Genomic DNA, 14543 nt, shown 5'->3' with positions numbered 1-14543 from the left:
TGGACGAATTGTGTATTGCACCGGTCTTGCCTTAAAAAGTTTGGGAATTGCTGCATCTTCCACTTTTATTGAGGCGGTGATGCCTTTCAAGGTTCCTAGTTTCCCCTGAAACACTTCTTTGGCATTGGCCAAGATGTCTTTTAATCGTTCAGGTATGATGTCATCATTGTTTTTTTTCTTACTGGTCACCGTCAGTGCCTGAATGGAGTGCCAGTCTAAACGTATCTTTCTGATCCATTCACGTCCCAACAACGGTGGCCCACCATCTTGTAGAATGTATAAATACAACTTTTGTATTTCTTTGCCGTTGTATACAACAGGCACCCTTATTTTTCCTTTGGGGTATACTTTCTGCCCCGTATATGTTTTTAAGATAATGGATGTGTCTTTTAGAGGTATATGCGAAAATAGCCTCTCGTAATCCCGTCGATTTATTACAGTTAGAGCTGATCCTGTATCTAGCTCCATTTTAACTGGGGACCCTGCTATCGTGAGGGTAACCCAAATGGTTTGGTAATCATCTTTGGCAAGTACATTATGTAATTTGAGACAGCTTAGTCTCTTGTTTTTGGAGTCGCTATCGCTCTTCTGGTCTTCGGAGCTACTGTCCGTCATCATTTGTACCTTCCTGTACTTTCCTTTATTGATTTTTTTTTTTTTCCCCGTGGATTTATTTTGTCCAGATCGGCATACCCGTGCAATGTGCCCAATTTTTCCGCATTGCCTGCATGCTTTGTCCTTGAACCAGCAGTCACAGAATCACAGAAACCCCACAGTGCAGATAGAGGCCATTTCGGCCCATCGAGCCTGCACCGACACATATCCCACCCGATTCCCTGTAACCCCTACACCAACACATATCCCACCCTATCCCTGTAACCCCACGTATTTAATCCCCCTAACACTAAGGGTCAATTTATCATAGCCAATCAACCTAACCCGCACATCTTTGGACTGTGGGAGGAAACCGGAGCACCCGGAGAAAACCCACGCAAACACGGGGAGAATGTGCAAACTCCACACAGACAGTCGCCCCAGGCCGGATTCGAACCCGGGTCTCTGGCGCTGTGAGGCAACAGTGCTAACCACTATGCCACCGTGCTGGTCCTTCTGGTTATGGGTGGATCTGCCGCAGCGATAACATCTTTCGAAACCCTGTGTCATTTCATGGGTGCCGAAGTCCTGTGTCTTTTGTTGTATCTCTGCAGCTCCTCTTGCTGCTGCTTCGTATGATACAGCCATACTGAAAGCTTTGTCCAATGTTAAATCTTTTTCAGAAAGCAGCCTTTTTTGTGTTCCTTCACTTAAGAGACCGCAAACGAATTTGTCTCGAAGATAATCTGCTAGTCCTGCCCCGAATTGGCAATACTTTGATAGCTTTCTTAATTCGGTTAGGTAATCAGCGTTACTTTCATTCTTGTGTTGATTTCTCTTGAAGAATTTGAATCGTTCCGCTATCAGCAGCGGTGTTGGGTTTAAGTGCTCCTGCAGGGTATCAACAATTTCTTTAAAATTCTTGTCCACTGGTTTGGCTGGAGTGATTAAATTTCGTAACCGTCCGTATGCCTTTGCGCCCATTAGGTTCAGCAGTACTGAAGCTTTTTTTTTCATCTTCTATTCCATTTGCAGTGCAATATACCTCTACTCTTTCCACGTATGTGGTCCAATCCTCTATTTCGCTATCAAAAGCATCAATATTGCCAGACTTAGGCATTTCAGAAAAGATATGGCGCTTCCCGCGCTTTTCCTTCTTTTCTGCAGCAAAGATATGGCGCTTCCCGTGCTTTCCCGCCGCTGCTGCCGATGACAACGCTGTTTCCCGCGGTTCCCGTTCTTTTCTTTTCTTTTTTCTTTATTTACAGTTGGAGACTCGTTCCCACGGGACTTTCTCTCCAGGTCTGAACGCTGACCTGCTTGCCGCGCCGGCCGTCTCCCGAGTGCTCCCTCCCAGTCCGTTATTGCTTCCCTCCGATTTCGCTGCTTGTCTCAGCTGTAGAGCCAGCCGCTGGAGCCCCAGCCTGACGCCCAGGAAGGATTAGCGCAGTACCTGACACCAGCTTGGCCCGCTGGTGAAACCACAGCTTCTCTCACTTTCTTGAGTCTTCTGGACGCCCGAGGAATCGATGTCCTTGAGGTGCTGCCGAATTGCAGGTAAGTCCGTTTCCACTTCGTCGCCACTGTAGTGTCCGTGTGTTGATAAAGACACTGAAGACAGGAATTGGTTCATAGGTGTTTACTAAGCAAAGTCTGGGGGTTTCTAACGGATATACACAATGTACAGGCTTATATAGCCAGAGTGGCCATTACCGGCATTACAGCACACCTGGGGCTCTTAAAGGCACATACACTACACATTGGCTCCCAGTTAAGCAACACCTCGATTTTAAAATTCTCGTCCTTGTTTTCAAACCCCTCCATGGCCTCACCCCATCTCATCTGTAATCTCCTCCAGCCCTATAATCCTCCTAGACCTCTGCTCCGCCTATTCAGGCCTTTTGAACATCCGATTTTAAATGCTCCACAATTGGCGGCCGTGCCTTCAGCTGCTTAGGTCCTAAATTCTATAATTCCCTCCCTAAATTTCTCTGCCTCTCCACTTCTTTCCTCCTTTAAGACGCTCCTTAAAACCTACCACTTTGACCAAGCTTTTACTCATCTGCCCTAACATCTCCTTATATGGCTTGGTGTCAATTTTTTTTAAAATTAACACTCCTGTAAAGTGTCTTGGGACGTTTTTACATTAAAAGCACTACATAAATACAAATAGTTGTTGCTGCCCAGGGCCCTCCCAGAAACTGAAAATTAAAAACGTTTAAAAGTTCTTCAGCTCCAGAGGGACAGGACGGGAAGGTTACATTAACTTTACTTGGTGACGGTTTGGGGCCTTTCAGAAAGCCTCAACAGAACCCCACCGGGAAGTGGCTGGAGCTAAAAAAAAAAACAGGGTGGAATCCCAGTGGAACCTGCTTCTACCTCACTCTGGCCACAGCCACTTCATATCAAAAAGAATTTAGGAGGAATTTCTTTACACAGAGAGTACAGGAGTGTGGAACTTGCTCGCTGCCACATGAAGTGGTTGAAGTAGATAACATTGACATATTTCTGGGAAGGTTTGATGTGCACACGATGGAGAAGTGAATAGCGGGAGATATGGGGGCAGGGTAGGAAGAGGTCATTAGAGCAGAAGGCGGCTTGTGTCGAGAATAAACACCAGCCTAGACCGGTGGGGCCGAATGGCCTCTTGCTGTACTGTACAAGCTGATCAGCGGCAGTAGACACGGAGATCAATTCAACTGGTTTTGGTTTGAGAAAGATTTTTTTTTTAATGTGACAGGAATTGTGAAACCTGAAGTATGGCCAATACAGAATGGAGCATGCTATCTGACTATAGCTAGATACAAGGTATGTTTTGCGATTGATGCCGGGGTCCTTCAATTACTCAGTAAGATTACTTTAAAAGTTGCTATACATGGATTTTTAAAGTAAGTTTGAAAGCTTCATAAATTTCATACCAATTATTCTGCAGCAGAGATAAAAGATTAATGTTCCACAATTATCTTATATTACAATCAAAATTGTTCAATAGCCTCTCCCTTCTCTCCCTCCAAAACGAAACCATGAATATAAATAAGCTAACCTGTAGATTCAATTTCATCCTTGATCCCTTTTGCTCTCTGCTCCAGCACAGCTTTGTGCTGCTCCATTTCTTCAAGGTATTTCTTGTATTTTTGTTTGTCTGTTTGCAAGCTCGCTTTGGTTTTCTCCAGCGCCAGAACCCGGTCCTGAAATCAAAAATCAAGTGAAGAGAAATGCCATTATCCACCAGCTCTGGGTTTCTTCATTCGAGTCAAAGACTTAAATTTTACCCACATATCTAACAGCTGGGCAATATTTAAAATAATTAAATGGATTTTAAAAATGAATCAATGTAAGCATTATGTAGCTCCTTTTGAACAAGCACCAGTTTGAGAAACATGCATGACTTGAACCAAGGTCTTGAGAATTCATTGGGATAAAGGCTATGAAACATGAAAAGCCACAAGGTAAAGATTTTGTCTTCCCATCTCCTGAGCAAATTGTCTCCTCCCACCCGCCTCATTAAACGTTCACTTTCATTCCTCAACAAGCAAATTTCCATTCCCTTTCCAGCACGCAGCCGGCAAAAGGTTAACCAGAACCTCCCTCCTCTCTTCCCTGGGACCCCCATTCTACCACTAGCACAACACAACACTCCGACCTCGAAACCCCGACTCGCCCCAATCCAAGGACTCGCCATCACCTCAACACTGCCACAACTCAGAACCCCAATCCTATCAATGCAACACCTCAGCACATCACTTTGATCCCACAACCCCTTCTCCCACACTCAAGGATCCCCTTCCCCAGTGCTCCCAGACCCAAAACCCCTCTGCTCCCCCAGACCTCCACCAACCCTACCCAGTGACCCCACCAACCCTACCCAGTAACCCCCGACCCCACCAACCCTACCCAGTGACCCCCGACCCCCACCAACCCTACCCAGTGACCCCCGACCCCCACCAACCCTACCCAGTGACCCCCGACCCCCACCAACCCTACCCAGTGACCCCCGACCCCCACCAATCCTACCCAGCGACCCCAGACCCCCACCAACCCAGACATAGACAGGCTGGTGAAATGGGTGGACATGTGGCAGATGAAATTTAACGCAGAAAAGAGCGAGCTGATACATTTTGGTAGGAAGAACAAGGAGAGGCAATATAAACTGAAGGGTACAATCCTAAAGGGGGTGCATGAACAAAGAGACCTGGGGGTATAGGAGCACAAATTGTTGAAGGTGGCAGGGCAGGTTGAGAAAGCAGTTAAAAAAGCATACGGGATCCTGGGCTTCATAAATAGAGGCATAGAGTACAAAAGCAAGGAAGTTATGCTAAACCTTTATATATCATTGGTTAGGCCTCAGCTACAATATTGGCCCGGAATTTACGATCAGCAACGAAGTAAAGGCGTTTGCTGCTGGCCCCCGAAGAAAACTCATCAGATCTCGCGATCTCTGCGGTGAGAAGTTTACCTTTTTTGACGCATAACTCATTTCAGTGCAGTATAGTGCGAGTTCCTATTGCAGAGTACAAAAGCAAGGAAGTTATGAACCACCTGTATAAAACACTGGTTCAGCCTCAACTGGAATACTGTGCCCAATTCTGGGCACCACACTTTAGGAAGAATGTGCAGGCCTTAGAGAGGGTGCAGAAAAGATTTATGAGAATGGTTCCAGGGATGAGAGACTTCAGTTAAGTTGATAGACTAGGGAAGCTGGGGTTGTTCTCCTTAGAGCAGAGAAGGTTGAGAGAAGATTTGATAGAGGGGCAGCACAGTGGCATAGTGGTTAGCACTGTTGCCTCACAGCGCCAGGGACCCGGGTTCGAATCCAGCCTCGGGTGACTGTCTGTGTGGAGTTTGCACATTCTCCTCGTGTTTGCGTGGGTTTCCTCCGGGTGCTCCGGTTTCCTCCCACAGTCTAAAGATGTGCGGGTTAGGTTGATTGGCTATGATAAATTGACCCTTAGTGTTAGGGGGATTAAATACGTGGGGTTACGGGGATAGGGTGGGATATGTGTTGGTGTAGGGGTTACGGGGGTCGGGTGGGATATGTGTTGGTGCAGGCTCGATGGGCCGAAATGGCCTCTATCTGCACTTGGGGTTTCTGTGATTCTGTGAGGTGTTCAAAATCATGATGGGTCTAGACAGAGCAGAGAGTAACTGTTCCCGTTGGCGGAAGGGTCGAGAACCAGAGGACACAGATTTTAGGTGATTGGCAAAAGAACCAAAAGGCGACATGAGGAAAAACTTTTTTACTCAGCAAGTGGTTAGGATCTGGAATGCACTGCCTGAAAGGGTGGTGGAGGCAGACTCAATCGTGGCTTTCAAGAGGGAGTTGGATAAGTACCTGAAGGAAATTTTTTATGCAGGGCTACAGGGAAAGGTCGGGGGAGTGGGACTAGCTGAAGTGCTCTTGCAGAGAGCCGGCAGGGTCTCGACGGGCCCAATAGCCTTCTTCTGTGCTGTAACCATTCTATGATTCTAACCCTACCAGTGACCCCAGACTCGAGGACTAATTATCCAACACTACCAAGTCACACATCATTGCACTCTCCAGTACTGCTACACCCAGTACCCATCATGTACCTCCTATCCATAACCTCTCTCTGTATTCAGCTTTAAACAAGTGGAAGATTCAGTTTCATACAATTTTGAACAGGTGTTGGTTATTAAAATGCAGAAAACTGAAAGGCCAAAGCAGCAGCTCCAGTTTCGCACTCCTCTATATTGAAACAAGTGCATAGATTTGCTGCACATTTATACAATCATCACACGATGCACTCGAGAGATTAGGACAGCAAGAAACAGGCAGACTTCAAATGTGAATTTTGTATTTAACCATGGAAACATACAACAGATGAGAAAAGCAAAAATACTAAACATGACTAACCGGTTCGTTCCGTTTCTCATCCTCCAGCTTTCCCAGCTCCTCCTTCAGCCTCCTGTTCTCTGCAGATACAGCCTCTAACTGAGCTTCATCCACCCCAAAATGCTGCTCTACAATGAACAACATCATTGACATTTTTCAGTAAATTCTGCCAGAGGCCTCGATCATTGTTGGTTAAAGTTCTGTTTCAAAAGCACTATTGCAAGAAAGTTTCTGCTTTTGATTCGCTTCAATTTTTAAAAATCATTTTCAATAAGTACATGGTCAAGAGTACCAGCCAAACCATACCTTAATAAACTATTTCTGGACTCGAATAGAAGGGTTATATTCCTAGGAACTTTCCAATGAGTCGATCCAATGAACTGATCCATATTGATCAGGAAGCTCCCAGGCTAGATACCTGGTCTGTGGTAACCAGAGACCGAAATAAAACCCAGCCAGGGTCCGAATTGCTGCCGGAAATGCACAAACATTGACTGAGTACAGCATCGGAGCTGAACACGGGGGCCCCACAAGGATCTGTGCTGAGCCCCCTCCTCTACTCCCTCTTCACCCACGACTGTGTGGCTGTTCATGGTTCCAACACCATCATCAAGTTTGCGGATGATACCACGGTAGTAGGCCAGATCACCAACAACGATGAGTCAGCCTACAGGGAGGAGGTCCAGCATCTCGTGAAATGGTGCGCCGATAACAACCTGGCCCTTAACATCAAGAAAACCAAAGAAATCATTGTGGACTTCAGGAAGTCTAAAGGCGGAAGTCACACCCCCATCCACATCAATGGGGCTGTGGTGGAAAGGGTGGACAGCTTTAAGTTCCTCGGAGTCCACATCACGGAAGACCTCTCCTGGTCCCTCAATACCTCCTCTCTGGTGAAGAAGGCCCAGCAGCGCCTATATTTCCTAAGGAGGCTGAAGGGATGTAACCTGTCACCCCTGATCCTCTCTAACTTTTACCGCTGCACAATAGAGAGCACCCTGACAAACTGTATCACAGTATGGTATGGCAGCTGTAGCTACTATGACCGGAAAGCCCTGCAGCGGGTAGTCAAAACTGCCCAACGCATCACCGGCACCCGGCTACCGACCATAGAGCACATATACCAGAAACGCTGTTTACGGAGGTCACGGTCCATCATCAAAGACCCTACCCACCCCAGCCACAGTCTGTTCGCCCTCCTGCCATCTGGGAGACGCTACAGATGCATTCGCACCCATACGACCAGATTTAGGAACAGCTTCTTTCCCAGGGCTGTCATCCTACTGAACTCCACAAATAAACTCTAAAGCCTGCACATCTGCCAATGCACTTTATTATGGTTATGTTTATGTTAATGTATTACAAGCCAAATGTATGTTGAATGTTTAAATGTCTTAATCTAAATGTACTCTCGGGAGCCACAAGCCTACATTTCGTTGTACTGCACTTGTGCACTAACAATGACAATAAAAGTTGATTTGATTTGAATATAATCCCCACCGCCAAGATTCACACATGAAAGCCAATCATCTGGGCAAGTTACTGGAGGCCAGGAACCATGGAACTACACGTCAGCAAAGAGTCAACGCCTTCAGGGGGGAAAAAGGGAGGAGATAATTGGGGAAAACTCATGCGTTGTACGAGTAATCCTGGTATACACAGACACTCCTTGGTGCAGATTCAGATTGGGTACAAGGGAAAGACCAAGTCCTATCATCCTTTCAGAGTTTATCCAGGAACCAGATTCTCAGCAAGCGGGGGGAAAAGATTTCCGGGGGGGCTGGTGGGAAAGATTTCCAAGGGGAGAAAATTTGCACAAAGGATGTCGGTGTAGAAAAATAACATTTATAGCTCTGTGCTGATGGGTAGCAGCTTTTCTTTCAAAGCTGTGCAAGTTTTATTTTGCTATTGGTTACCTGTAAACATGGCAAAGTCTTCAATGTTTACGGTGAGATAATATTTCAGCATTTCTAGGCAGACAGGTACTGTGCGGTTATCTTTCAGAATACATCTTTCCACTTCCTTTAAAAATATACTTAGTGGCATCACATCATTTTAAAAATAGATCTAAGGTATTACAAAAGCAAAATACTGCGGATGCTGGAAATCTGAAATAAAAACAGAAAATGCTGTAAATACTCAGCAGGTCAGGCAGCATCTGTGGAGAGAGAAAGAGAATTAACATTTCAGGTCGATGACCCTTCGTCAGATCTAAGGTATTGCAGCTCACCACTTAAATTAGTTTCAACGGTTATCAGGGAGAGGTGCAGAGCAAAGGCCAGACATTTCCACATAGATATCACAAGTGCAAACTAGAAGACTTCTAATCCATTGTTCCAGTCAGTGTGCTATGGCGAACAAGGAGGATGGGGGAAATTCCGTTTCACAATCACTAAGGCATACTCACTCAGTAAAGCCAAGTTCTCCAAATTCAACTCTTCATAGTCATCTTTGCCAGCAAGGTAATGTGAATAACACTTACTCGTATAGCTAAGAAACAGCTATTAAAAAAAGTAAACAAAAGTTACAAAAACATTGCCGTCCCTTTGGAAAACAGTCTAAGTGAAAGAATAAGAAAAACAAGACAGATCAACAATTCCTCAACAACACCCCATAACAGTATTATAAATTTGCAGAGACTATAGCTGGACTGGATTCTCAAATAGGAGAAAATGCTGCACGGGAATTCTGTCTGGATCAGCAGTACATCTCATTTCCACCACAATTGTGGTGCTTCCAGTAACATTTCCACCAATCCAGATGCTGTAACAATGTTAAAAGTGAAAGAAAAGCTACAACCGTAGACGTAATGAGGCTAATTATTGTTTTGACCCAACACAAGCCAGGCAGTGTGCGGTTTGCTGGCCATCTCTCCCAAACACTGCTGAATCTTGTGCTACACAGATTAAAAGAGCCACAGCAGCTTCAAGTGGTTTTGTTGTTGGATCTTACAATGACATTTTGCTGGGCTTTCAGTGAGCACTCATGGCAGCAGGACTGTGCCACAGATCAAAAGACAACTCCAGGGACAGCTCCAGAAAACCTAATGCTAATGGTCATGAATGCTCAGGCTGCTGCCAAACAGATCTTGAGCAGCACTGTTGGCTTCTCCATGGACAGATTTGAAAGCAGAAACAAAGAACTTGCATTCAATAGCACTTTTAAAACCTCAGGATGCCCCAAAGTACTTCACAGCCAATGAAGTATTTTTGAAGTTAGTCACTGCTGTAATGTAGGGAAACGCAGCAGCCAATCTGCAAACTCCCACAAACACAAAATGACCAGATAATCTGCTTTAGTGGTGATGAGTGATAAATGTGACCACGACACCGAGTGGAGAGACTGGAGAAGCTGGGGTTGTTCTCCTTACAGCAGAGAAGGTTAAGTGGAGATTTAATAGAGGCGATTAAAATTACAAATGTTTTGATAGAGCAAGTAAGGTAGAACTGCTTCCATTGGCAGGAGGGTCGGTACCCAGAGGACACAGATTTAAGATAATTTGCAACAAAAGCGGAGAGGAGAGGAGGCGACTACTTGATTTAAAAAAATGCAGCGAGTTATGATGATCTGGAATGCACAAAAGGGAATTGGGTATATTCTTGAAAAGGAAAACCTTGCAGGGCTATGGGGAAAGAGCAGGGAAGTGGGACTAACTGGACTAATCTACTGGAATTTTTTGAGAATGTAACTGGTAAAATAGATAAGGGAGAACCAGTGGATGTGGTGTATTTGGACTTTCAGAAGGCTTTCGATAAGGTCCCACATAAGAGATTAGCGTGCAAAATTAAGGCACATGGGATTGGCGGCAAGGTATTGACTTGGATAGAGAACTGGTTGGCGGACAGAAAGCAAAGAGTTGGAATAAACGAGTCGTTTTCCGAGTGGCAGGCAGTGACTAGTGGGGTACCGCAAGGATCGGTCCTAGGACCCCAGCTGTTCACAATATATATTAATGATCTGGACGAGGGAATTGGATGTAATATCTCCAAATTTGCAGACGACACAAAGCTGGGTGGGAGGGTATGCTGTGAGGAGGATGTCATGAAACTCCAGTACGATTTGGACAGGTTAGGTGATTCGGCAGAAACATGGCAAATGCACTATAATGTGGATAAATGTGAGGTTATCCACTTTGGTGGCAAAAACAGGAAGGCAGATTATTATTTGAATGGCAATAGATTGGGAGAAGGGGAAGTGCAAAGAGACCTGGGTGTTCTTGTACACCAGTCGCTGAAGGTAAGCATGCAGGTGCAGCAGGCGGTTAAGAAGGCAAATGGTATGTTGGCCTTCGTAGCAAGAGGGTTCGAGTACAGGAACAAAGATGTCTTGCTGCAGTTGTACAGGGCCTTGGTGAGACCGCACCTTGAGTATAGTGTGCAGTTTTGGTCGCCTTATCTGAGGAAGGACGTTCCTGCCATGGAAGGAGTGCAGCGAAGATTCACCAGGCTGATACCTGGGATGGCAGGAATGACGTATGAGGAGAGATTGTGTCGATTGGGCTTATACTCACTGGAGTTTAGAAGATTGAGAGGGGATCTCATCAAAACCTATAAAATTCTGTCAGGCCTGGACAGACTAGATGCTGGAAGGATGTTCCTGATGGTCAGGGAGTCCAGAACCATGGGTCATAGTCTAAGGATAAGGGGTAGGACATTTAGGACTGAAATGAGGAGGAATTTCTTCACCCAGAGAGTGGTGAACCTGTGGAATTCTCTGCCACAAAGGGCGGTGGAGGCCAGTTCATTAAATATATTCAAGAAAGTGTTGGATATATTTCTTAAGGCTAAAGGGATCAAGGGATATGGGGAGAAGGCAAGGACAGGGTACTGAATTTGGATGATCAGCCATGATCTCATTGAATGGCGGAGCAGGCTCGAAGGGTCGAATGGCCTACTCCTGCTCCTATCTTCTATGTTTCTATGACAGCTGTTTCCAAGAGTCCGCACAGGCACTGCAAGTCGAATGGTCTTCTGATCCATATAAATTTTACGACTCATTCCTCCTTAAGGCTGAAAAGCACAAGTTTGCCCCAATCTTTTCTTGTAGCTCAGATTCCCAACACTAGGGATCAGTCTTATGGCTCTTCTCTGTACTGCCCTCAGTACTTGAAGATCTCGCTCATGTCTTGGTGACCAGAACTGGGCACAGTCCTCAATTTCTGTTCCCACCACAGCACCACTCAGTTTGACCATGATGACTTCTGACTTGTATTAATCCATTTGGGTTAATGAATGATCCACTATTGTGGGAGCAATTACGGCTACATGTGTGCAATCAGTGGCACCTTGGACTTTAGGAGAATTGCGAGGGCGCTCATGCGGTTTCTATAGGAAAATGATAAAGTTGCTTTTTTTTTGGCAAACGCATTAGTCACCTCCATAATGCACCTGTAGACTGAATGATGTTGATGTTCCCTGAAGCAGCCTGGAGAGAGCCAGAGGTAAACCCGTTCAGACCACGACACCCATTGGCAATGCCATCCCTACCCTGGAGCTTGGCTGAAGGCTATTTGGAAGCATGAGGCACAGTCGTCTCCCTGGTGAATCTAAGCCTTTGCGAGCACTGATTCTTGGATCAGTGCAGAGAGGTCTGCCATTGGCACTAACTTCAGTTGGAAGGGTAATGGGGTAACAACAGGTAGAAGCTGCCTTGCGTAATGTAACCTGGTCTCCCTCACAGCTGTCCATTCCCATTCATCCTCCAAAGCAAGCTAGGTAGGATTCCCACAGGAACACCTATTGTGAAGAGATACTGTGGAAGTAACAATGACCAACTCCAAAGCTGTCCCACAAAGCCCCATGACACACAGTTGCCGGTTCTTCCAATCCTTTACACTTCATGAACTGGTACAAACAAGGCAGAACTATTGCACAAATGGGCCCCACGTCTTTCACATTTGAAAAAAATAATTCTGGGGTTATATTAAAGTAACTTAATCACAGCTTGGTATTCAGAATTAAATTAAATTTTTTTATAATACTATTGTAGATTTAAGCAGGTTAATATGTGATAAGATTCTAGCTATTATCAAACAAAGCATTAAGCAATTGTACATTTACCAGAAAAAAATATATAGCACCTCATATTGCTCAATGTCTCAAAGCACTTCAGTCAATTATTTTGAAATGTAAAGACTTATGTAGGCAGCCATTCTGCACATAGCAAGATTCCACAAAGCAAAAGGTGGATAATCAGTTCACTGGTTTTTGGCAGTGCTGGCTGCAGGAGAACACGGACACTGCAAAACTCCCTGCTCCTCTTTGAATGGAGCTATGGGGTCTAGAACGTCCACCTGAACCAGCAAACAAGCAGACAGGGCTTTGGTTTCATGTCTGATTAGAAAGATGGCACCACCCCCACCCCCACAATAACATAGCACTCTCAGTACTGCACTGGTAGGTCAGCCTAGATTATGCACCAAGGTCTTGAACCCACAGCCTTCTGACTCTGAACGCTTAGCAGTGTCGCAGAATGTAGCATCTCTTCCTATACAAGTTCCACTCATCTAGACGGTTAGGAGACACACAAAGCAAAAAGATTTCTCTTTAAATAGTTATACGATATTTGCTCTTAAGTCAGAAGATCATGGTGCACACCCCACTTCTGGACTGGACCACAATCTGGGCACACTTCAGTCTAATACTGAGGCATTGCCGGAAGGGCCCTTGTGGATGAGATGCTAAATTGAGGCCCCATCTGCCTGTGGAGGTGGACATAAAAATCCCAGAAAACTATTGAAAGAGCAGGGAGTTCGAGATCACTGATCAACATTTTCCCTAAACCACCAAACTGTTATTCATCTCATTGATTGTTTGTGGGATTTGTGGTGTAAAATTGGCTGTGTAGACAGATGCAACAGTGAATGCACTTCAAAAGTAATTCATTGGATCTGAAGCTCTTTGGGATGCCCTGAGGCCATTGCTTTCTAAGGAGCAAGTACAATATTCTGATAAAAATTGGTTTTTAGTAGGTCACCATGACCACCCCAAAACTAATCAAGACAAATACACAGCAGGTAAAATGCATAAGGAAAACATGCTCTCAAATGAGGCATTTATCAATATGTGGGGGTCAGAATTTACTGCAGCAGGGCATTCAACGGCATCTGCCATTAGTTAGACTGAGTTTTCATGATAAAAGTGTGAGATACAGCGTCACGCAGGTCACTGCTGGTGAGGAGTATTATAATCCTTCAGCTCTTGCCCACAAAGTGTGAGCTGATAACGATGCAGCGAGGGCAACTGGGACCCGAGTGAACAGGGCAACCAACAGGGAATCTCCTTAACCAATCAGATTGAAGGATTGAGAAATAAACACAGGAAGGACCGAGAAGGAGGGTGAATTTAACGTCAAATCGATACAGAAAGAGAAATAAAGTTGGAATGAAAGATTGGATTGAGAGAGAAAAAGACACAGAAAAAGACAGACTTAAAAAAATCTCCCCAAACAATTCAAAGCCTGAGGGAATGAGACTGCATGTTTGTAATAGTTAATTTCCAGTGCAGTCATCAACACTTTCCACATTGTTAAAAAGGTACTTAGGCTTGTAATGACCAGGCTGTGGAGAGTTTAATGGGCAAATACAGCAAGTTTCTAAAAAAAACAGGAGGCCAAGGGAGAGAGATACCGATTTTGCAAAGCTAACGGCGGAGCATCGCAACTCGGTCAGCATGTTGTGGATATTCACATTTAACCGTGCATCTGCTGCTCGCCTGACGCTGTATTATTTACCCAAAAATAATGGCAAGTGTCGTTAGCCTCGTCGTTATTGACAGCAAATTCCAGCCCAATTACTCAGTAATAAAAAGTCAGTTAAAAAGAAATCCAACTATTAAAACAGCTGCTAAAAATTTGACTGATTTATTACTGGATTGGATCAACATTTCAAAAGGTAAAGAAAAAGTTGGATGAATCTCATCTATATTTAAAGAGGATAACATTAGTGATTATGTACCCTATTATTATGAACACCTTCGTCAGTCACTTTCTCTACTCCGTCCCAGTCCTTATCGGCACTAAAGAGGATCTGATCCGGATTGACGGACTTGATCAGCTGTGGACAAAGTAATTAGCAACAATTAGTCAAACTTATACA

At 44.9% G+C, this 14543-nt stretch overlaps 1 pseudogene across 1 annotated transcript in view; it reads right to left on the bottom strand.

The window, feature by feature from the left end:
* Positions 1-14497, bottom strand: part of LOC147108439 (kinetochore protein NDC80 homolog) — a 41030-nt pseudogene extending 26533 nt beyond the window's left edge. The window contains exons 1-4 of the transcript XR_015080595.1: positions 14403-14497; positions 8856-8949; positions 6470-6576; positions 3638-3782 (exon numbers count right to left, since the gene is read on the bottom strand). The product of XR_015080595.1 is annotated as a kinetochore protein NDC80 homolog (transcript). The remainder of the gene's footprint in view (positions 1-3637; positions 3783-6469; positions 6577-8855; positions 8950-14402) is intronic.
* Positions 14498-14543: the final 46 nt, after the last annotated feature.

The sequence above is a fragment of the Somniosus microcephalus genome, chromosome 13 (assembly GCF_052327205.1).
Source record: "Somniosus microcephalus isolate GS21.2 chromosome 13, FLI_Smic_1.0, whole genome shotgun sequence".
Taxonomy (NCBI): domain Eukaryota; kingdom Metazoa; phylum Chordata; class Chondrichthyes; order Squaliformes; family Somniosidae; genus Somniosus; species Somniosus microcephalus.
This window is presented reverse-complemented; position numbering and strand designations above follow the sequence as displayed.